Source organism: Dermacentor silvarum, chromosome 11, assembly GCF_013339745.2.
Source record: "Dermacentor silvarum isolate Dsil-2018 chromosome 11, BIME_Dsil_1.4, whole genome shotgun sequence".
Lineage (NCBI taxonomy): Eukaryota > Metazoa > Arthropoda > Arachnida > Ixodida > Ixodidae > Dermacentor > Dermacentor silvarum.
Window position 1 is genome coordinate 62,663,904 of NC_051164.1, and position 25,054 is coordinate 62,688,957.

The 25,054-nt window shown below is 50.7% G+C and overlaps 1 protein-coding gene and 2 non-coding genes across 5 annotated transcripts in view; 2 read left to right on the forward strand and 1 right to left on the reverse strand.

Annotated features, from left to right (window-relative positions):
- The window catches only part of LOC119433870 (protein O-linked-mannose beta-1,2-N-acetylglucosaminyltransferase 1), a 282,201-nt gene that overhangs the window by 126,191 nt on the left and 130,956 nt on the right, over nucleotides 1-25,054 (forward strand). For all 3 annotated transcript variants that reach the window (XM_049659187.1, XM_037701151.2, XM_049659188.1), the window contains exon 4: nucleotides 19,546-19,606. The gene's annotated coding sequence lies outside the window, so the exon portion shown is untranslated. The remainder of the gene's footprint in view (nucleotides 1-19,545; nucleotides 19,607-25,054) is intronic.
- Nucleotides 16,785-16,856, forward strand: Trnat-cgu (transfer RNA threonine (anticodon CGU)). The gene has a single exon. It is a non-coding gene; the product is annotated as a tRNA-Thr (tRNA).
- Trnaa-cgc (transfer RNA alanine (anticodon CGC)) lies at nucleotides 17,175-17,246 on the reverse strand. Its single transcript has one exon. It is a non-coding gene; the product is annotated as a tRNA-Ala (tRNA).

Here is a 25,054-nt window from a genome sequence, read left to right on the forward strand (position 1 = left end):
ACGGCGGGGTCATTCTTTATCGCAGTCGCCCTGAATGTAACCTGTTCGGCGCATGCCAAAGATAGATAGTCGTCCTCGGTGCCGTCCGTGCGGGTTAGATATTCCGGCAACCTTAGAACTTTTAGCCAATGTATCAAGTGTTATAAAGAACGCCATGTCATCAGAATCCCACCTCTGGTTAAACCTTCTTAAATTTTTTTGGCCTACTCGAGTGTTCGACGGAATGTATAGTGGCGAGGGGAACACATTCGTAAGCGAGAGGAAACAAACACTGCCCTAAATAAGCAAAATAATATTCTTTATTAACAATAGAGAATAATTATCTCTTATTTCCCCATATTCCTCCTATTTTTGGCGAGTGTTCCTTCTCCTCTACCTTCAAAGTTTTCTCACCTCAGAAGTTGGGGATGCGGGTGTGATGCGATGAGGTCAGGTGTTACCGAGAAAAGAAAAGTAAAAGCAATGAGGTTAACCAGGTTGCACCTTTTTTTGCTATACCCTACACTGCAGGAAGTGGGCAGGAAACGAAAAAGTTGTCGCAGTTTCACCCGAAAGGCGAAGCATCAATTGCGATAGCAAATTAGAAGAGAGCTATACGGAGTAAGGATAGTAGTTTTATCAGCTGTATAAACTTGGACATGCCGCAGCACCAGCAACGCGCAGAACTGTTGTCGACGCCGTCGGCGTTTTGCCCGCGTTCGCACCGAACACGTGCGACGTTGGTGACTGTTGCCGGTGCCTCTGGGGGCGGCTCGGGGGTTTTCGACGAGATCAGAATGGGACACTCGTCGAGCAGCGTCGGAAATCTTACCCACCTTCTCGCCCCGCAACGTTTTTATATAAATACGCATTTGGTGCCGCAACTAAACGTCGCCTCCCCTAGCTCCCTCCCTCCCCTCCCCCCACGGCATTTCGCGCGACGGAAGAAGTCGCGTTGGCTCTCTATATGGTGATTGTAAAGGAGGAAAGAGACGCTTAATCCTGCAGCCCTTGAGGGAGCACGGCGCAGAATGCGCGTTTGCTCTCCGCCGTGAGTTCGCTCCCCGTGAAAGCGCGCGTCCCTTGCGCCCTTTCACTCGCACATACAGCGTCCGGAGCGCGGCGACGATTTCATCGCCGTTGACGTCATACGGAACCTCACGGCGACGGACGACGGCAGATATCCGCTTTGGAGTGTCCATATATTTGCTATCCCAATAAAAAACGACAAGGGGCTAACAAGCGATGCGCGCGCACTGGTAACAGCGTTCCTCGCGTTGTCAGAGGCCGGTCGCAGAGCCCAACCGTCTTGAAAAAAAGCCGAGCAGTGCGCTCCTGAAGACGACTGGGCTGTTTGGAATTACCGGTCGCTCCGCGACTGGGTGTTGCGCGAGTAAATACGGTATAGTATCCCATCCTGAGGGGGTTGAGGCTGCGGGGCGGCTCTCGCGCTGCCGGCCGGCTGGCCGCCTCGTCCTCGGTCTCTGTCTCTCTCTCTCTCTCTCTCTTATGGGCTCACGCTGCCGGCGCCGTTCATTAACGGCTCCCATGGCGACCCTCCTAATTTTCTGGCTCCCCGGTGCTCGGTCGCCGGCTCGGCTGAACTGAATCAAAGCCGCTTTGGGGCCGGATTTCGGTTTCTCACGGCTGGCGGAAACACGCCGAGGTGATTGTTATACCTGCGGCCCGGCGTTCTCCCTTTTCCTCCCGTTTCTTTTACCGTTTTGTTTTTTTCGTTCTGTTCTTCTAATTACCATTCCTTTGGTTCAAGCTTGCCGCCGTGAGTTGGGCTCCCCCCACTGGGGTTGCTCGACTGACTTTGTCTCCGCGCGGGTCGCTCGTGTGGAGACGGCTTTTCGAACAAGAATGGCAGCTCGACAAAATTCGTTGCCTAACAGCGAGAAGCAGGTGTTATGCGGGTAAACTAATGAATTCTTACGCACACGAGCGCTTGCGTCTGTACCCTTTTGTTTAAGCGCATATTACTCATAGTGGCTTCGTGCACCTTCCAGCTGCTTTTCAAATCATGAGCGGCTTTGAAAGTTCTAGTGTGTGTGTGTGTGTGTGTGTGTATGTGTGTGTGTGTGTGTGTGTATGTGTGTGTGTGTGTGTGTGTGTGTGTGTGTGTGTGTGTGTGTGTGTGTGTGTGTGTGTGTGTGTGTGTGTGTGTGTGTGTGTGTGTGTGTGTGTGTGTGTGTGTGTGTGTGTGTGTGTGTGTGTGTGTGTGTGTGTGTGTTGTGTGCGTGCGTGTGTGTGTGTGTGTTGGAAAAGCATCGGGACTGTATGAATGACTGTAAATAGTTGTCATGATCCTCAATTATCATTCCACATTATATTTCTCGTCTTTTCTGCCATCTCCTCTTCCCTCCATTGCTAGCCAGCCGGACTGTTTAAAACTCTGTGGTTTAACCTCGCTGCTTTTCATCTCCTATTCTCTCTCTCTCTTGAGCGGCGTTGCGAAGAATCGTTGGCGCACTCGGCGAGATTTTCTCCTAGACAGAGAATTGATGAATTTCTTAACTACAGTAGTTAATGTGTATTTGGAATGTATGCTACTTTCTCATTATTTCTTCATGCTCGTGTTATTCTTGTAGTCTGATAACATTCCTAATTCTTTATTTTCTTCCGCTATGTATACGGACTTGCTCTGCTATAGTGCCTCGCCATTTTGTTAAAGACTTTTGATAGTGCTTCGCTTTTTTATTATCTTTTCTTAGGGGGTTAAATTAATTCATCTTGCTTTCTTCCCCTGTAAATTTGGTATTCAGGAAACTAGATTATCGTACTCCGAGTGAACAGACAGTACTAGAACACCGTGCCCACCGATTGTCGTCTCAGAAGGCAGTGAAGGCACTTTTGTGCTTTCTGAGAACGTCTGGCTTGTGCGAGCGCCTTTGTCGTTGTAGTGCTGTTCTCGCACGTCTCTCTACCTCATCCCCCTCTCTCCCTTCTCCCAGCGTAGGGTAGCCAACCGGACTCTTGACTGGTTAACATTCCTGCCTTACCTTTCTCTCTCTATCTCTCTCTCTTGGTATCGCCGGCCCTACCTGTGACCGAGCTTCGCATTTTTCACATTTGATAAATAAGAAAACTGACGGTGACTTGTGTAGACGGAGTCCATATATGACTGCGCTTTCGGGGGCGAGGTCACGCGCTGCCATGGTCAGGCCCCATGAGGCGCGGACCCTGTGCGTGCAGTCAGTCACTTTTGTGTGGTGCGCCGAGTTGTGGTTGCCTGGCCCGTGTCTCAGGTATTCCGCGGCATGCCTGAAGCTCCGTAACCCGGGATTGCGAGAAGCGATGTTCCCGCTCGATCTGTGGGGCTTCAGATGAAAGGACTTTCTTTTCATTGTTCAGGTTTCATTGTTCGTGCTTATTGTGACGGCGGCTGGTACATTATGAGAACATGTTGTAACGGACGAATAGGACAACGGGCGTATGCAGTTGAAGGAAGAAGAAACGAAGCGATGGCGGGCTCGCAAGAAACTGTACCGGAAATGAAATCCCAGCGCAGACGGCGTCTGTTTGCGTTACGCTTGGTTTGGTGGTAGCGGTGGGATTTATTTGGTGTCAGCGATGGGTGGCAACTCGCGTCAACTTTGCATTTTTTACGCAGTATTTCTACGTTTTCCTGTCGTTCTTGCTTTCTGTTTTTCTTCTGCGCCAATATATTTGACTGAGGTGAGACATTGAAGCGTAATTGATTGCTGAGATTTTTCGTCGAGCGGGTGATTCGCAGATCGCGCGACATTCGCGCCTCCCTGTAGAGGAAAGTTGCTAATGTTGAAGATTAGACGAGTTGTATAGACCTGCTATCCAGGCCATGACGTCACACAGATAGCTGCCTACCGTTTCCTATACCGCATATCTGTTGGTTCTGGCAGGCGCGCGCGATTTTATTGGTCCTGGGCCTCTTATCGCCGTACAGAAAGAAAAAAAACGACCTACGCCGCAGGTTATTGCGGATGCAAATTGAATTGGCTTGACGAGAAATAGCAAACTGCCTTATCTTTCTTTAACTATTATTGTGCCCATGCCGGAAACGTCATATGTTTCCCTCGTTTACAGACGTGAAGCTTGTCTATAGCATACACTTATTTTGTGTTTTGTGGTTAGTGGTGCGCTGTCTGTCGGCAAGCATCACCCTAACTTAAAGCTCATTCACACTAAGCCGAGACGACAGCCTCTGCCGACTGTGGACGACAGCAGTTTATACAGGACGGAAAACGCTGTGGCCTGCAGTTTAAAGGGAGGAAGAACGCTGTCGGCCAACGGTCGGCAGACCAAAATCGGTGTCGTGTCGGCCTATAGTGTGAATGAGCCTTTAGAGATTGCTTCGCAGTTGCGCGATTGCACGCTGTGGGGGATCGCCGGTCGCTGAACCCTGCGGTTTCTTCTTGCATCCCCCCCCCCCCCCTCCCTCCTCGCCACGCGTCGGTCACCGATATCGTGCGCCCGCGGACAACAGCAGCTGCCCGCAGAAGCCGCGCGCGATCGTTCACGCTCAGCCGGCGACGACGATGCCGGTGGGTGCAGTCGGCGGGTGTCCCATGCTGCGACGTGATGCGTGCAACCTGCGCGCCCCTGTGATGACGCTGCCGGCGTCCCGCGCGCCGCATTTCGCCATCTGTGTGCAGTCGGCTGCGCGCGGCGGACGACATCATCCTGCGCTTGGCGCGGCGACGGTCTTTTCTTGTTGCTCGGTCGTGTCACGCCGCGCGTCTCCCTCGGGTTCGTTCACCTCTCCCCTCTTGCCCGTCTCGCTCGTATTCGTCCTCTCCTATTCGACTAACTCTTTCGCTCGGCCTAGTGAATGTCATCATCATCATCAGCCTATATTTATGTCCACTGCAGGAGGACGGCCTCTCCCTGCGATCTCCAGTTACCCCTATCCTTGCGCTAGCTGATTCCAATTTCTACCTGCAGATTTCCTAATTTCATCACCCCATCTAGTTTTCTGCCGTCCTCTATACTGCGCTTTCATTATCTTGGCAACCATTCTAGTGAAAGTACTAGACTCTAAATAACAATATTATGTTGGTCCGTGTTACGATTACGATTCCCTAATGCAAAATTTGAGCGCAGCTCTCTATACGCGTTTTCATTTCGCGATATATTGGCTGGCGCTGACAATCTGTTTCGTGCGGCACGCTGCAAACGGAGCGAAGTGTGACGCGACTGCCTCGCTAGTCGGGAGATCGCGAGAGGCAGCGCGTGCGTGACACACGCGTGGGAGCAGCCGCCGCAGACAGCTACCTCCGCTCATTCAGCGCTTTGTTTCCATACAGACGACGCGCGCGCTACTCTGGCGCCATCTCGTAACCATCGTCGCCGCAAAGCCAGTCTTGCGCGGCACTACGCCTTTCTTCTCACGCTTTCGCCATACGCTCCTCCTCCGCTTTCTTCCTCGCGCCCTCTTCGCTATCGCCATCTTTAATCTCCCGCTGCGCTCCGCGTTCGCTTTCACAATTCGCTGTGCTCGTTCGCTCGGTTACGAGGTACAACGGCGACGGTCGCTGCTGTAGCTGGCGCCTAGGGGCTGCGCTCTAAAAAAAGTATGCAGATACCATGCATTGTGGGAGTCGCTGTCAATACGAAGCGGTGGCGAGGCGGAAAGTCGAAACGTTGCACATCGACGAGAATGAGAAAGCGCGTCAGCCAAGGCGGCGGAGAAATGCGACGCAGCCACCACTGACCGCAGCATCTCAAGCTCTCGGGTGAGAGCACTATAGTTGTCGTTGGCAGGGGAGAGGTACGCGCGCGATTCAGGCCACGTGCTCCTCCGACCACGTAGACGGGAGAAAGAGCCAAATAAAACCTACTCGCTAAATTTAATAAAGGAATGACACGCTTGAAGGCGTGTCATTGGTGGAGCGAGAACATTAAAGTATAGCTTTCGTTGCTTCGTTTAATAATTCCGTAACGAACAGCCGCGCCACCTGCACATCTGTAGGCGTACTAGTAGAGATGCAAGCAAAAGCCGATTCGTTATTATGAGCACTGTCCAGCGTGGGAGCCATTCGGCAGGACATCAGCAGCTGCTGCGGTCAGTACCCGCCGAGGTATATAGCTTAGTGGGTATACGGCTGAGCGCTGTGCTAAGCTCGAGGTCGCGTGTTCGATCCCGACTGTGGCGGCCGCATTTCTATGCGCCAAAAACGCGAAAACGCTCGTGTACGCACTTATGTTTAGGTGCACGTTCAAGAACCACAGGTGGTCAAAATCAAACCTGCGTCCTCCACTACGGCGTGCCTCATAATCAGATCGTGGTTCTGGCTGGCCGGTAAGACAGTAGATTTTTTTAATTGATATTTAATTAGTATACTTACGGTCAGCGAAATCCGGGAGGCTTCGCAGCGCTATAAGTGATAAAATGGTGTAAACATTTACACACTTTATCTTAGGGTGAGAGTTAAAGACACGTTTACACCCTTTACCGCTCTTAAGGGTGTAAATTGTTTTACAGTGTAAACATTGCCTCATTTTGCCAGACGCAGTGGATAGCGCTATCCACACGTAGCGCAGTGGATATAGCGCGCGTCCCGCTCCGACGTGCACGTGCAGGTTTCGTAACCGTCTCGCCTTGTGTCCGTCGACACCACCTGAACGGGACGCGCGGCCACAAATCCATCATTCTAAGCCACCTGCGACGCTAGAGCGGTTCTGCGGATGGCTGAGCTAGCACTCAGCCATTCGCGTCGACGCCATATGCGAGTGAACGGTCGTGTTATACTGCGGAACGGTCCCGTGTCGGACGGGATCGGTTTCTTGCGTGCCCGTACGTGAGAGTGGGCATTCGTCGTCCCGCACGCCGTGTATTGACACCGCGGTCCCTGTCACGCGCTCCATCCACGCGCTCTGTTATCGACGGCTCGGCGGCGAGTGTCACGCGAGGTGAGAGAGAGAGAAAAAAGAAGGAAACAAAAATATCGTTACGGCAGGGCGTGACGTAAACGTCAGTCTCGAACGGCGCACTCGTCACGCAGCAGCAGCAGAGAGAGATACAAAGGTTTATCTCGCCAAAAGAGCCCAGGGACACTGTATATACACGTCCATTTGGTCTGCCGCTGAAGTTCTGATTGGCTGGGCTGGGGTACGTGTGAGAAGGAGACAGGCGCCCCCAGCCAATCAGCACTTTAGTAGCGGACGAATTGGACATGTCCACTAATTGGACATTTACACAGAATAGCCCCCCCCCCCCCCCCCACATCCCCCTCCCCTTCACAGGTCTGGGCTAACGTGGTCTTGGCGGACAGAGTGGAGAAGTCTCCTGTAAAAAATTATTAGAGGGAACTTTGGCGCAGTACTGGCGACGGAAGCTTCTAGCGGTGGTTCAGCGAATGGAAATGATGGACAGTATGCGTTTATTTGCCTCGGCTTCGTCTTATCGGTCTTGCAAAGAGCCTTGCAAATTCGCAAAACTGATCATATTCTACACAATACTGCGTTATGAATGCAACAACTCACAATGATTATTCACGTATACGCAGACACTTTCTCGCCTTTATGCGTTTAGAAAGCTGCCGTCGCTTGGAAATATGGAAACACAAAGCGTAATAAATAACGCCACGAGAACGGGCTGAATCCACAAGCACGAAGATTAGACAATTCCACCGCCATATATGTAGCCATCATTCCCATAATGTAGCTTGAACGATCGCAGCGCCTGCAGACTAGTGATTTTTGTAGGAAACTGTCACACACCACGCAATATGCGCTTTTGCTTTTCTTCATTTCTGTCTCTTATCGACAGGTAAATTGCGCTGACTGTCCTCCCGATACCATTAGTTCGAACCGATATCTTCGAGTTCGCTTCGATGTGCGCTCCGAAACGAGATTAAGAAAGCGCGAAATCCCCGCGGAGGCCACCATCGTTTCGACCTCGCTTTCGCGGTCGAGCCAGCCCCCTCCCCCCCCCCTCCCTCCTCTCTCTATAATACAGCGGAACGAACGTGTTAGCGTGACAGGCTGCCATACGCGTTTCCGCTATACACTGAGACGTCGCCTTGGTCGAATGTGTCGCAGGGCGTGTCTCCGAGAACACCCGGATATGTCCACGTAAGTGAGCGGAGGCGAGGATCGTTATAGTTCGTTGATATCGCGCTGCAGCCTTACCCCTTCATTCTCGAACGGGTCCCCCCTCGAAACTCTATACCACTATTCTACAATAAGAGCGCGCACAGCGCCTCCTCTCGGCCGAAGAAGACGGTGCGCTTCATTAACACCCCTCGGTGATTGATGAATATATACGCTTTTACTCCGGTACATTCACGTATAGACGCCAGGAGCACCTTTCTATAGTAAACTTTCGCTCAGTAATCGCTGTGTAATGTAGTGATTGTGTCTGTGAGCTTTATAGTTGAGATGGAGCGAGACAGAAAACAAGGGGTGAAAAGCAGGTTAGCCCAAGGAGGTTTAAAAACCTCCTTGGGTTAGCCAGATTAAGTGTCCGGTTAGCTACTCTGCTCTGGGGTATGGGGTAAGGGCAGAAAAGATGATAAAACAAGAGAAGTCTAAAAAAGAAAAAGAAAAGAAAAAAAAAAGGAACGCATCAATTCGCACATTCTATAGTTTTTCAATGAGTCCCGTTTCTTTTAAAAAGCACACTAGCGCCTTTAAAGCAGTTCGTTCCGACGTCGGTTGGGACCAAGGTTCATATAGTTGAGGGCACGCAAGTGGCTTGCATATACCAAGAACCCGAAATCTGCTTGGGTTTTGCTCGAGCGCAAGCTTCTTGCGCCAACTAACCTAACTATTTGGTTCAGTCAAATAACTATTATGCCCGAGCTGGTTGCCCGAGGACAGAACAAATATAGAAGCAAGGTGAGACCTGTGTGGGCTGCACAAGAAATCTGGGCACGACTCAACACATTTTAATGGATTTCGCAGAAATTCAACTAACTAGAACAGTAGGTAGCGTCCAGATTTCAGAATCGCTGGGGTCCAAAGCTAATACGAGCGTTAATTAACTAGTTAGCGGTGGATATAAGCAAATAGTTGATTAGAGCATTCCTTTAGAAAAAGAAAGTGGGAAGTTATGGGGACCGGATTGTCACGGGTGTGGGGATACCTTTGCTACGAGCTGAAGCACGGATAAACAGAATGGTACATTATAATATGGTAAAACGTAAGTAGCTCACACAGGCTTTACAGAGAAATCGTCATCATCATCATCATCATCATCATCATCATTTAGTCGAGGTGGCTTGTCAAAATGGATGAACCTTCTATAGAATACGGGAATTAGCGTTTCACACGACATCGGCTTCGACTCTGTCTCGACAGCCCCTTTCAGGGAAATAAAATTTGAATTTCGAAAGAAACGAAAGGTCCAAATATACTTTGGAACTTCGCCACATGGCACGGAACCGCCGCGGCGGCCGTGTTCGCGCGTTCAAACCGACTTACGACTTTTGTTGCACACTATAACATTGTGCCGATCGTAACGCCGTTCACATACAGTCGAACCCGGATATATATCGAATTTTTAAGTTCGATATATAGGTAATTCGATATATCAAATAAAAATGTTATACAGAAATTTTCAAGGGGATTTCGCAGCTGATCTATCTACATGATAATTCGGTATATGCGGGTTCGATATATCCGGGTTATACCGTTGCTCACAGACCACAGCGCCGGAATAACTCTTGTCATTTCGGGTGACGGGGCAGAGTACCGGAAGTGTACGCCAGCGGGCAATATTTTCTCGACCGGCGATGATCTCCGCGTACGCGGCGTGTATCCGGACACCGAGTCGTGCATTGTTGTCTGGCCCTCGTAATGCATGTAGCGACGGTGCCGACGGTCCCCGCCTTCTCACGATGTGTCCGCCGCGTTGGGTCGAGATGATGCACTGCTCCGCGCTTATCGATAGAACAAGGGACGCGCCGTATATCGATGCATCGCCGGCATTCCATCGGCTCCTTCCGGAGGTCACTCTCTGGCCCGAGGGGCGACGAGAAGTACGTACGTGCCTGCATCATCCGTGCCTATCACGCTGCCGAAGCCGTGGCCGGTCGTCTCGATCGCTCGTCGATGGGGTGTGTAGTTCGCGGATATCGCGCGATTTGCCGCGCTGCCGGCGTATCAAAGGACCTCCCCCTCGCGTTCCGCAGCCTTTTCGTCTCGCTTCCCTGCGACGCACTGCGCTTATGCGCCGTTGGAAGTCTTGGACCCCGGAAGCATGTCCCTTGCTCCGATACGGAGATTTTCCTTTTGTTTTCTTTTTTTTTTTTTTCGAAGGAACACGGCAGGTGATATTGCCTTGACAGTTAAGCGAGCGAAGCCCGAGACGCACAACTGAGTCTTTCTTTTCTTTTTTAATGCAGAAGCATTATATGCCCCATTACGCGAAAATCTGTCGGCGTCGGCGTGACCGAAAGATGGTACCAAAAATGGCCGACGGCGCAAATAGTAAAACACGGTCAAACAATTGCTCAAGGTGTCCTTAGCTATATCGCCTAAGAGACGCGAAGGCGAGTGTCTTGTAAATCATACTGTAATTAAGCTGCTTTGGTTCGCTTCTGGTCTTCCTTGGGTCACGTGACTTTCTGTACCTCACAACGCGACTTTGAAACATAGAGATCCAAGGCTTTCTCCTTAAAAATGCTCGTATTGACGTCGCACTTCTCAGGCTGGTTCCTGCAGACAAAGTAAATGATTCGCTTTGAAATTTGGTAGGTTTCGGTCTGGGTGAGATTCGAACCCTGACCTCCGGGGAGCGAGACGAGCACGCTTTCCCGACGCCAGGGCGGCTGCACGGTTCTGGCTTACTAAAGATGTGCGTAGTGCGTGCGTCATTGGGGACTTCAGGGCGCAGACGATGCGGAGGTAGTGGCGCCACGTCATGATTGTGTTCATGACATTCCGAGGTCTGCAAACGGTATAGTGCTTTCGCATTCCCACACGCAAGCAGTCTTTAGTGTCTCTGCCGATATTTTTCCTTTTTTTTTGGCCAAACTGCAATATTCGAAGCAAGGCATATACGCGATATCGAATGGCAAGTCAAGGCCGCTCTCTGAGGTCATGCTGCGAATTGAAGTACATGATGGTACAGAAAGCTCTGAGGGTCAAGACAGGAAGTTACGGGAACCTCCGAGGTGCGAGGCGAGCATGCTTCCCTGAAGCCACGGCTGCATCCGCGGTTGTGGCTTACTGAAGGTGTGCCTTTAAAGTGCGTGCCTGATTGCACACGTCATGTGGTCACAGAGACGTGCTCGTGCCACCGCTCGCGCTTTCGTCGTCGTCGTCTTCCATAGCTGGCAGGCTTTCATCTTCACGTTTTACAAACGTGTAACACTGGCTTGCTTTTTATTGCGATAGCAATTATGTGGACACTCAAAGAGGATTTCTGCCGTCGGCGCCGTCGTCGTCGCCGTCGCCGTGAGGTTCCGTATGACGTCAACGGCGATGCAAACGCCGTTGACGAGCAAACGCGACTTCTTCCGTCGCACAAAAAAACCGTTGGGGGGGGGGGGCACGGGAGGGCGGGGAGGGCGGGGAGGCGACGTTTAGCGGCGGCACCAAATGCGTATTTATATAAATACGTTGCGAGGTGAGAAGGAGGTAAAGACCTCCGACGCTGCTCGACGAGTTTCCCGTTCTGATCTCGTCGAAAACCTCCGGGCCGCCCCCAGAGGCCCTGGCAATAGTCACCAACGCCGCGCACGTTCGGTGCGAACCCGGGCAAAACGGCGACGGCGTCGACAACATGTAGTTCTGCGCGTTGCCGGTGCTGCTGCATGTCCAAGTTTATACAGCTGATAAAACTACTATCCTTATTCCGCATATATCTCTCTACTAAGTTGCAATTGATGCTTCGACTTTCGGGTGAAACTGCGACAATTTTTTTTTCTTCACACTGCCAAGCAGAATAACTTACTGGAAGATTTCTCTCTGTGAAGCAGCGAAACAATTTCGCGCCTGTCTGGCACCCATTTCGGAGGAGGCCCTTGGTCCTCGGTCGCAACTCTTTCGCCGCGAAACCGGCTCGTTCGCTCGTGCACTTTCGCTGGGCAGCCCGTTGTCGTCGTCGACTTCGCGGTGGCGGCGCACTGTTTGCGCACCGACATACCTACGTACGCTGATAGGCAGGACGAAGACCTCTGTCGGCTTCGAGGAGTGGGGAGCGAGGCTTATCTGCCATTGCAGAGAGGGCCGCGCCTTTGTCAAACCGGGCCTCGCGAGGCGCCGGCTTTATCGAGATATAATGGCGTCTGCCGCACTGCGAAAGCGTTATAATGTCGCCTAATGCTGCGGTCTCGACACGAATAACGCGGCAAAGAAAAAGGCATACTTGCGGTGGAAGAGGCAAATATAGAGCGAGGGCTGCACATTACGAAGACGAGCTTCGCGAGCAGCTGACGAAGGGTGCTTGCGCGCTTGTCTCCGTCGTCCGCGAGATGCTTCTTTTCTTTCCCAATATTGCTTTCTTTTCTTCGCTCTTTGGCGCCGCTGCACCAGTTTACTGCACCGAGAGCTGCACCGCTGCTATCGAATTGCGGAGCCTGGCCCCGCGTTATGGCTGTGTTGCCTCCTCCGCAAGTATATTTGCATATATATAGCTCATCGTTTGCGTCAAAGTGGGATAAAAGGGTGGTTAATTATGTGAAAGTGAGGTATGCATCGTGTAACACATCACGCTTCAAGGAGTCTGTCAGGAAAACGAAAGGTAGCACCACTGGAGCTCTATTAATTCAGAGCCCTCCACCACACCCCCAGAATTGCAATGCGAAGCATTCTTGTCGAGTTAAACCCAGTTTTCTGTCACGGATATCTATATATAGCCGGTTATCCGCCCGTTTTCTTCGCCAATCTCGACGATAGTGCAGTCTAAAAAAAGTGGGCCGATGCGCCTCTGGTGCATCTATAGGGTTACGTGCCACTGGCTATGTGTCGCTCTTCAATTAACTTCTTTTACGCCAACTTTAGTCACTGCATGCGTGGTTATAACAACAACAACAACCAATAACACCAAACACTACGCATTGACGTAATGCTTACGTAGATGTCAACAGGAAGTTTTTCAAGTCTTGGTAATCTCTTGGCATTCACCTGTCTGTCGTCCTTCATTCGCAACTTTGTCCTTCGACGAAGCAAGGCATAGGCGCAACACCGCTTCGCTTTCGTTCGCAACGCTTCCAACACTTTTGGGGGTTCGTCTCAGCTGTAGCCGGCTCGCGGCAACTGGATCCTTAATTTACTATGTCGCGGTTCCCTCTTCCGCCTTCCCCTTTCGTCCATGTGACGTCGGTCAAAGGGTGATCCCAGTTCTAAACGAAAATAAACATTTTACCGCCACCACCACCTCCCCCGTCGAAGTAACGGGGACTGAGCTCGTTGTTTATACCGTGCGTACCAGCTAACGTTAACCAAGCGAGCACGGTGCACGATACAATTACAAAACATACGGTGTTCGTTCGTCACAGATGACCTATCACCGTACGTCTATTCACTGTATCTTGCACCCTGTTTTTTTTTTACTTGATTTTCTTACAACAGCTTGGATAACGTTAGCTGGGACACCCTATATGTGTACATACAATGAACAGCGCGTCGAGAAGCAACCCCCCCCCCCCCCCCCCCCTTCTAAATCTCGCGCTTTGCTTTGGTCGCGGTCCCTTGGGAAAAGGGCGGGGGGGGGGGGGGGGGGGGGGGACGCCGCAGTGATCAATTAACGACTCTGTGGTGCGACGGAATCGATCAGCGGGGACGCACGGCTGACGTGCCACCGTCACGGTTCTGCTAAACTGCCCCTCGTACACTTGTACAGGCGTGGCGTTGGCCGTGATGCTGTAGGCGCTGCTGCCTCTGCTGCTGCTTCTGCGTGCGTGCGTGCGTGCGTGCGTGTGTATGCATTGGCGCCCTCATTCGTCGGGCAGCCCACACACCGCATCCACAGCGCCATGGTTCGCTCAGGTTGTATGCCGACCGCTCGTGTATTGCTCGTCGCACGGACACTGGGCGTTTTTCTCCTTGACTGTTTGGTGAGTGAGCTGTGAAATATGACCAGTAATTTATTAAAGCGAAGGCGTCTTTGCCTGTACCCCCCCTTACCCCCCTTTCCCCCCTCTTCCACTGCTGTATACGACTCGGACATATCTATAGTGTGTTAGGTGAGCACCTGGGTGAACATCGATGCTCTACGTGGGAGCAGAATGAGAGAAAATTCGAAAATAAGCACACTGATGTTTGAGCTGATTGCCTACAGAGGGGGAAAAAAAGAAGAGTAGGTAGAGCGGCACGTTTCATCTCTCAATATTTCTGCGTGTTTTCTTGTTACCCAGCGTTATTAAAGGCACGCAAAGTCGAAACAAAACGCGTAAGACCACATTTCAAAGAAGGTGTCTGCGCGTTGCCGACAGTCCAACGCTGGTGGAACGCCTCCGCGATAGTTTTTCGCATCTCGCTTCGATACGGACCACCTCCACTTCGACCCGAGACACACTCTGATCGCTAAAGGCCTCGGGCATTGCACCAACTGTAACGCCGCTATGCGGCGTTTGACGTGTCCTACAAAAGCGCAGCCCTTTTATCCGTCCCGTTGGTTCTCGACACTCGTGTACAAAAAAGGCGGTGGCCGTTCTGCGCTCGTTACAGCTCTATCGGAGTCCTTCGGTATACGTTTATCGACCTCGCGCGAGCACTCGCTTCTCCTACAAGGAGGTGTCGCTGGCAAACTTGCGTATAAAAAAACTCGGTTTTTCTGCCCGCTTAGTGTTCCGGCCGCGGCCCCGCCATTGTGTCCCTTCCCATTGGGAGCAGCGGGCATTGTTTTCGGCCCTTGCGCTCCCGTTCCATCAACCGATCGGCCGCCACTCGGTCTCGGGACACAATCGGCGCTCTGCTGTCCTTGGGCTCAGCGCGGTGCACGGGCTTGCATAGCGTCTACACCTCTTTAGTGGCACGCCGGCGCCCGACAGGTGGCACTGTCGGCTGCGCGCGCGAGCAGTTACCCCTCGAATGTTCGTTTAAACCAAGTTTCAGAAAAAAAAATGCTGCTGCCTGTTTGCTGCCCTGAATGGCGCGCGCCGTCTTTGCGCAGTCAATGAGTTACGAATGCCCTACGGTGCAACCACATGGAGCGCAGATGCGGCGTTCCGTCGCCCTGCAGCGTCGGCGCGTTTCAAGGCCGGGAGCGCCTACCACAGAATAGATCCGCTTTTCTTTTTTTTTATCTTGTTTTTTGGCTACCGCATGGCCACAACAGCGCAGCGTGAAGTGGAACCGCCGGGCAACGATACGCTCGGAGGACGCCGGAAAACGCGTTCCATGAGGTTATAACGCTCGAGGCGCGCGCGCCTCCCTACCGCTCCTTCCTTTCGTCTCTTTCTTTTCATTGGGGCTGAAAATCATTTATTACATGACGAGGCTGCCTGATCTCGTGTGCACGTAGTCCCAACTATGATTCAGTTCATGCGTCGACTCAGACCCAACGCCAGGCGGTGATGCGGGCGCGTCCCTGTCGTTGTATTACACAAACGTGCGCGCACGCAAGTGGTTCACCCGCGAGGCCGAAGCGCCATTAAACTTTCTCGCGCCCTCTCTCTCTCTCTCTCTCAAGAGGCTCTCGTGGCGTTTGTGTCGTCACCACCACCTTACAGCAGTACTGGCGGGTCGCTTTCTTCTTTCGATCGTCGCACCTCCTCACGGCTGGCGTGGACGCTGCAGCTGTGCAGGCGAGCTAACTTTCTCCCTCTCTCTCTCTCTCTCCCTCTCTCTCTACGGCATCGCCCTCGTCGACTCTCGGATCTCTGGGCGATCTTTGAAATCGGGGCCGTGTTTTCATTCCGTCATCCCTTCCAGTTCGCCGCAACGTCGTCTAGAAAGAGAGAGGCTTTCAGAAAGCCGTCCGGACCCTTCTCGCCGCTGCGTTTCTCTTTCTCCCGCTGTCTTTGACGGACGCCGATCTCTTGTCTGTGGTGCGCGCAACCCGGCCTGAAGTAAGTCATTGTTCGCGGCTCACTCGCGTTGCGATAACGCGCGCTGCCGAGCGTCCGAGCGTAGGCGCCGTCGCGCCGGTGGTGTAGCCCGGCCCGACTGCTTGAACCCACCTCGATCACCGAAGCTTCGCGTGCGTCCACCACCACCGTCGCCGCCGCCGCCGCCCTTCGAAAGCGAGTGCCGAACCGCGCGCGCTGTGTTAGCTGTCGGGCCGATGTGTTTTGTTCGCGCGTGGTGCTTGCGTATGCGGCGCGCTGTCATTTGAGTTTTTGCTGCGAAGAGGGTTTGTGTATGCATATGCACGAAATGGGGCCGTCGGCCCCTCCCCACCCTTCTTGGCTCGGGTCTCGCGCCGACGAAAGGATTCGTTTCCCATACTACTACTACTACTACTACTACTACTACTACTACTACTACTACTACTACTACTACTAATAATAATAATAATAATAATAATAATAATAATAATAATAATAACCATATAATAATAAGAATTTATTTCCATTAGCGCTGCGTGATGGAAGCGGCGAGAATCTTTTTGTTGACCGGGTTCTCACCATCGGGCAGTGGCGGGGCACAGCAAGCCCTATAAACACGTGCATATATATATATATATATATATATATATATATATATATATGTGTGTGTGTGTGTATGTGTGTGTGTGTGTGTGTGTGTGTGTGTGTGTGTGTGTGTGTGTGTGTGTGTGTGTGTGTGTGTGTGTGTGTGTGTGTGTGTGTGTGTGTGTGCGCGCGAACGAGAAGAAAGGGAACCGAGGGAAGGGTGGCGCTGGCTAACACTCCCAGGGTTAATTCTAGTTGTAAAACATAAATACCCCACAAAGTGGATGGGAAAACGGCTCCGCGGTAGCTCAATGGTGAGAGCATCGCACGCGTAATGCGAAGACGTGGGTTCGTTCCCCACCTGCGGACAGTTGTTTTTTTCATCCGCTTTCATTTCCATTAATTTATCATTTCTTTAATTCCATTAGTTAGTACAAGTAATTTCCCCTATGTTGTCCTTAGTGTCATTGTTTGTTGGCTTCTTCTGATATGATTATATATATATATATATATATATATATATATATACGTTGTCCCTACGTTGTCCTTGGTATATATATATATATATATATATATATATATATATATATATATACCAAGGACAACGTAGGGGAAATTACTTGTACTTACTAATTGAATTAAAGAAATTATAAATTACTGGAAATGAAAATTAATGAAAAAACAACTCTCCGCAGGTAGGGAACGATCCCACGTCTTCGCATTGCGCGTGCGATGCTCTCACCATTGAGCTACCGCGGAGCCGTTTTCCCATCCACTTTCTGGGGTATTTATGTTTTACGGCTAGAACTTAAAGTCCCTAAGAAAAAATTATCTAGGGACTTTACTAGAACTAACCCTGGGAGTGTTAGCCGGCGCCACCACTCACAAACCATGGCGGCGGATGCGGACGGCTCCGCGGTAGCTCAATGGTAAGAGCATCGCACGCGTAATGCGAAGACGTGGGATCGGTCCCCAACTGCGGACAGTTGTATTTTCATCTATTTTCACTTCCAGTAACTTATCATTTCTTTAATTCAATTAGTAAGCACGAGTAATTTCCCCTGTGTTGTTCTTGGTGTCATTGTTTGTTGGCGTCTTAACAATATGATTAGTAATAATCGGGCCCCTCGGTTCCCTTTCTTCTCGATTGCATATATGTATATATTTCGTGTGATAATATTATTTTCTACTCCGTTTCTCCCTCTGCCGTTGTAGTCGCATTGGAGAAAGTGCAGGTTCTGGATTTGTAAGCAAAATAATAATTCTCCAACGCTAACGGCAACGAAATTTCACTTTGCCTAAATTCCTTACTAGTGAGTGGAATATGCACTCGACGCAGCCTCGGCGAAGTGAACGCCGCCAGCGACGTTCGACGCCCTTTGCACGCACTGTGAGATTACGGCGCGCACCTAACGCCTTTTACGCTAACCTAACTTAACCTATCGTGGGTGACACCCAAAGGCAATACTCCTCACGGCGTGACGTGAAAGCTTCGCCGGCGGCATTTCAGCCAGTCGAGTTCAACCGCGGTTGCTAAGGCATGGCCTTGTAGATTTTCAGTATACGCCTCCGGGCCAGTATACCTAAATGTGGCGGCCATGATGACGTCAGTGCCAAATAAGCAATTCTTTCTCACTTCTGTTCTCAACGTTTCCATTCGAGGTCGGGTATTGCTGGGGGACAAAAAGACTCAAGCTTCCCTTTCTTGAAGTTGCCACTGCAGCCTCAGCGACGATACGAGCAGACGCTGTCAAAATATGTGACGTCACCGGGCGCTGGTACTTGAGGGCGTCGTGATGATGATGTGTAGCGTTTAAGGGCGCAAGATCCAGCTATGGCCAAAGAGTGCCATGGCATGTGGTAACGAATTGTCTATGCCTTATGTGTGAAATGATCAAATGAGTTGTGAATGGTATAGATATGTATTGTGGCTGTAAAGAGGCGTAAAAACGGGTCGCTGTAAACTGCGTAAAATATATAAGCATCAAAATAATGACAATGCCTTACGGTGTGAACTATGAGCATATATGTTTTGCTACGAAGAAGTGTTGTAATAAAATACACACAAACACTACTGCCTCCACAGGGCTCTTGAAGTTAAGGTCTGATCGACACTTGAGAGCGGCGTCGCCTACCATCCATCACTTCTGCGTTGTTGTTGTTGTTGTTGTTGTTTTTTTTTTGTATTTTGGCTTGCCCCGAGCTTCCTCTGAGAGCGGCCGTTTTGCTGCTAAGTGAATGCCACTCACAAGTACAGATTAAATTTTGAACGCTAACTTGAATATGAATGTTAAGATAACTAAGGTTGATAAGGTTCACTTCCATGTACAAATTGATTAGTCCCATTCTGACCGCAAGCTTGATAAGCCGCAAAAGTGGCAATAACGAAGGACGTGTATATATATATATATATATATATATATATATATATATATATATATATATATATATATATATATATAGCCATGCTATACAATGACATTTTCCTCGCTGTAGCTTCCCGTGACATCATAAGCTTAGGTTGCAGTTTAAAGTATTAGGTTGCAATCTAAAGTGAGAAACGGCTAAAACTGGCAAATTTCGTGTACTTATACCGCGCAACAAAGACGGTACGCGAAAGGCGGAAATGCGAGACGCCTGACGTCAGGCTGACGCCATCAGGGGCACATTTTCGGCGCGGAATTCAAAAGTTGTGCCTTGCCCCCTTGGTTTTCGTTAACAGTCAAGCATTTTTCGATAACGAAACCCAGTTTAAAACGAGTTGTTTACCGATCTGTACTGGTTTCATTTTTCTCCCTAATTAACCCTCTTACGACATTGTCAGAGTACCGCGGTGACTTCGCGGAGGTAGTAGTACTACTAGTAGGATAGTAGTGGTCGTCCTTCGCACAATAAAAATTTGAAAAAGAAAAATAACTGTGAATCTCGGCAGAGCCGGTATAGAGCTATCTGTGTAATCTCTCCTTTGCTGACATGAGCCTGTAGTTACGAGTTACTGCCAATGTATTTGGTCATCATCATCATCATCATCATCAGGCTATTTTTACTTCTACTGCAGGAGGGAGGCCTCTCCCGTCGATGTTCAACGGCCCCTGACTTGTGCCCGTGGATTCCATCCGGTATGTCTGCAACTTTCCTAATCTCATCACACCTAATCATCATTCTCAAATCTTCAAATCATACATTGAAATCGTAATCCTAAAAAGATCTAGCTTTTTTTGCGTTACCGGTTTAGGAGGGAAGAGGAAACGCAGACAGCAGCTGCTATTTTCGTGTTCAAAGCAGTACATGCTTGTACGCGTTAATCCGTTGTTAATCAATCAATCAATCAATCAATCGGTCGATCAATAGCTCCGTATTAAGTGGCGAAGAAAAGTATAAGTATTGCGAAGTTTGCGTCTCCGCGAAAACTTTTCGTAACAACTTGCATGTAATAGCAAAAAAAAAAAAAAACGCGATTTGTCTGACCAAGCACGAAATGGCGATTGCATAACTTACATCTAAATTACGAAGAGTCACTAGAATACGCCACAAAGCCATCTTGCTCTTACAACATTGATTCTCTCACATGAGTCTGCAGCCCCTCGCAATGAAAGATATGCAACTTCGATGCATTTATTGACAGGACATCATAATTTCGTAACTGAACGGAATATGTTCGTGGACAGGCCAAAAGTGTTTATTATTTTCCCACATTTTACGTTTACCTTTTTTAAGTTATTGCCGGCAGGGGCGGCTCTAGCTCTCTGCGGAGTGTGAAATGCTCCCCTCGGGAATGCTCCGTCTAAATGGCCGCACACATTTCGCGCGCCCCGAAAATGGAAAGGCCGGGCGAAAAGCGAGGAATTGCGGGCGATACATCTCTCTCTCGCGCGCGCGGGGCGTGCCGTTCTCAGACGCAACGCCCACTTTATCCTTATCTCCCTTACTTTACTCTCTCTTTGTTTCCTTTTATTCACCGTCGTATAGGGGTAGCCGAGGAACCATTCGGTAGCGCCGGCCTCTTCAGCTTTTTTCACGCTTTCGTCGAGATTTTTTTTTACCGCACAATGCTCGCCGTGGTTCTGCTTCTGGGCCTGCCTGCCGCCGGCCCAGCTTTCTCCGTGAGCGCGCGACGCCCGTTTATTTATATCATGCAGGGGAACGTATTCATCAGCTGGCGAGGTGGTGGATGTGACAGGCACACTTCGAGGCGGTCTTCGCGTCGCGTGGTTCCAGTAACCAGTTTCGAGAATGCTCGCGGTAGCCATTCCGCGGGGTCCTCGGATAATAAAAGACTCCGTTGCATATCTGAAAAAAAAAAAGAAAAAGAAAAGAAAGGTGGAAATGTTGGCAAGCGCACGCTCGGGACTGTTGAGGGAGGTAAAGCTTCCGAAAACGACCGTCTGACTCTGTTTCTTCTCAAAGGGTTGTTGAACGAACCCGAAGCTGCGACCAAGTGCATAGGGGGGCTTTGTTCGTTGTTTCGTTCTGTTAAAGCGGAAGCTCTCGGCTTGCGTGGACGGGCGGTCACAGTGAGTAAAATGGGTCGATTGCAGATAGACCGAAAAATTTTTTAGGATTCTCCACTGATTTCTGCCTAGTTTCTTTCTGTCCTTCTTTCTTTATGTGAGTCACCTGCGCTGTTGAAAACGTTCCCCGCGAGTTCGCCTTAGGCGCAGAGTGAATAGAAAGCATTAAATCTTCGGGCTATAAAGTGTCTCGTCGGTATACGAACCGGGTATACCTCGACGGCCTCTTATAGCATTTTGCCGATTGTTTCTTGTTATTTCGCAGCGTCTGTCTATACTTTATATGTCTCTTCGCCTGCCTGCAGTGTTACGCAAGTGCGAAGAGCGAAACTTAACGCGCGTCAATTTAGAGAGGTTTAGCTTGTCCGGTAATCGGGTAAACGCGGGCTGAGCGGGCGTTGGGGCGTTTTACCGGAACCGTAAACGTGAGCGGCCTGTATGGTGCTACTACCTGGTGGCGCAGAAATCAAACAGCCAAAAAATCAGCTAATATTGCAGTAACCAAGTGTATTCTACTTCGCTGCTGGTGTAAATTTTCGGTGGCAACATGATTACGCCACTGTCGAACATTTACACCAGCAGAGAAGTAGAATACACTTGGTTACTGCAATATTAGCTGCTTTTTTTTTTTTTACTGTTTGATTTCTTTTCCAGCAGGTGGTAGCACCATATAGGCCGCTCACCTTTACGGTTCCGGCAAAACGCCCCAACGCCCGGTCCGCTCGCGTTTACCCGATTACCGGACAAGCTAAACCTCTCTAACCCGTCGACGCGACTCAGCCTCCGTCGCCTGACGCCGTACGCGCTCAGATGCGGTGCGGCGCGTGCGGACGCGTTACAACGCGTACGTCTGGTTGTGCAGACGGGCTCCCGGTGCTCGTCGCCTCCTGGCGGAGACGGATGGCGTCGTTATAGGGAGGATGCATAGCGCGTCGCTAACGGGGCCGTTCTTTCCCCTTCGTTAGGTTGAGTGAAGTGCGTCAGCGCGCCTGCAGGGAAGGCCTCGGTACACACAACTGCGTGCGCCGCAGTCCACGGCGCGCGCAGCAGCAACAACAACCTGGCATGTAAGGCAGGCCACGCATGGGTGAGGAGAGAGAGAGAGAGATGGGAGGAGCCGTATACTAGTCGACGACGACGTCGCGTTAGCGCTCGCTCCTCGACCAGTGGTTAACGGGCCGTATGATTTGGCCGTTAACGACTAATGAACGAACGACCTGCACGGAGGAAAAGAAGTAAACTTGAGGACTGCGCCGATGGCTGCTGCCGCTGTGGGGAAAGCGGCATAAGCACGCTCCAAATACTGGCCTCTTTGTGCACCCGCGCTGGTGTGCGTTGGCGAGTGTGTTTGTCTCGGGCGAAGTTAATGGCGCGAGGAACGTTTTTGAGACCGTGGGGAGGGATGGCGCTCATGGCAGTCTACTGTACCCTATACTGTACAGTATACGTATAGCCGGTTGCATGCGATGGCGAACGACTTTTGGAAAGTTCGTTTCATCGGGAGGGCACAAATTGCAGCTCGCGCGCCCGCGCGGCTTCAAGAAAAAACCGGGCTTTGATTGGAGGAGAGTGGTGGGCGAGGGTGAGGGCACAGAATCTCCGGAATCGCCCGCGAAAGCGCAGGGGCGCGAGCGGCTGGTGAATCTATCCTCCCCCCGCGTGCTTGGTGGTAAATCGAGCGCGTGCAGTGGTCGCTCGACCCTTGTTCGGCGGCGCCCGCGCCTTCAAATGCTTTCGCCACCTAGTGGCCTGGAAGAGGGTTTATCAGTGCACAGCTGGCCTGTGCTGGCTAGGAGCTCGAAAGTTACGGTAAGGCGGTACAGCGCAAACGAGAGAACAAAAGGAAATAAAAAGTTGTGCCACCGTCGAGGATGATTGTCGAAGTATGCGAATAACTTGCTGAATCCGCTCGTCATTGGTGAAAATCGTTGGTGCAACGTTTCTATTTATGCGTTTGTCTCACCGTACATTCGATATTTAAGTTCAAGATTTAATCACTGGTGTTCGCTTCTGTACTACAGCGCGGTCCATTATTAAAAGTACAAGCAAATGTTCTCCTCTGCCGTGTGATTCTACCTGGAAAGCACATGGCGTATGGTTGGTGGCGCCGGCATCTTCCTGCACACGTACATACATGTGCGATGCATTGACGTAGCTTCAGTCGGCACTTGCATCTAAGCCCCAGTTTAGTGAAAGCCGCACATTAAAGTGTTCCCTTTATTAGTGTACCGCATGGCACATTCGATAATTTCATGTAATACCGTTTTCGCCACGCTGGGAAGCTGGTTAGACAGAGCTCTTTCGCTAAACTATTGGTGACAACATTAAAGAAATTTAAGATGAAGTATAGGCAGCGCGTTTTGCTCTGAGCGACAACTCAAAGACAGTTATATAATCCCATGACAAAAAATTTGGAGGATGCTTAAGATTTGCCTTTAAGAGTGGAACGCGATAGCATTCAAAGTTCCCTGGTTGTTTATCAGGCTTTTTTCTCGTACACTGAAATTACAATCCGACGCTATCACGTCTGTAGGTTGAGGTTAAGTCGTACTTTACGATTTTTCTGACGGATTTTACTTTGAGAAATTGAATTTTTGTTCACTAACGCCTTGCGCCACGCGCAGGGCCTGCCCCGGTAGCGGGGTCGTTCGCGATGATGTGGTTCGGCGTGATTATTTCCGCCAACGACGCCGGCGCTTACGCCGACGCCGGATTTTCTGCGACACGGGCCCGGGCCCTTAACGCTGTCGCGTTAAAACGGTCACCGTCAAAAGATAACAACACAGTTGCATCCGCGTGACAACTCGCTTGATCGTCCGCGCTAACGAGTAACGGCCGGTACTCGTCCGAATTTCGCTCGCGCTCTCATTTACGGCGCTATACGCTCGCTTTCTCCAACCCTCTGCCCTTTTATTCATCTCTCTCTCTCTCTCTCTCTCTCTACTGCCGATTCTTCGTTAGCGCACACGCACTACAAACTCCTAAGCACTGGCCGAGCGCGCGCGAGGCCGATAATTGGCGAGTCCTATCCATCCATCCATCCGCTCGAGAGCACGGTGCCGGAAGTGGTGATGCCTTTTCAGCTGCTGGCGTCGCTGCATTGTCCCGTGTCGACTGTGTGTGTGTTTGTGTATACCCTTGACGAGAAGAGACGAAACGTGTGCGGACGCTTTCACCCGCTCCGGGCCGCGTTGTCCGGATCACAAAAGAGCGGCGAAGAGGGCCGCAATTCACTAGGTATGCACGGAGCGGCCGGCAGCGCTCCCGCAGACCACAAGAGAGTCGTCGTCGTCCGCGGCTCTTCTTCCGAGGCTTCTTCCCCGCTGGCTGCTCCGTAATCTCGCTTTCGTCCTCTGCGAGATCGGCACTATAGCTGCGCGCGCACTTCCGGTGTGTCCGCGATGCGCGCTGGCTCGCGGTGCAACGTGTAAGGATTCCTTTCGCTCGATTCTATTCCTTCCTTATCGTATAGACCGTTTGCGGCGCTGGCCGATGACGATGGTAACGCGGGTGGATCGGCGCTCGGACCACCGATGAAACGCGAAAAGGAGTGACACTGGAACGTAATCGTTACGCTACATTTCCCAGCCCTGGTATACACCTATAGCTATGCTCTAGCTCGGACACCTAATTAAACATAAAATCTGGCGTTTTATGTTTACGTGCACGATCTGACTTTGAGGCACGCCGTGGTGGGAGGAATCCGCATTAATTTTGACCACTCGGGATTGTTTAACACGCAGCTGAGTCTAAGTGTACACGCGAGCCCCCATCGAAACGCGGCCGCCGCGGCTATAGGGTAGAACCCGCGACCTCGAGCTGAACAGCGTGACGCCGTAGGCACTGGCATACCGCGGCGACTCTTGTCAGACCGTGTGTGGCCACCCCTGTGGACAGTGGGTTAATCATTGTGCAAACTTAGCCCAGAAATAATAGTCGAACCCGGATATATCGAACACGAAGGGGATTGCGAAATAGTTCTATATATTAAAATAAACATTTTATGCAAAACTTTTCAAGGGGGCTTTGCATATGTTCGTTATAAACGATAATTCG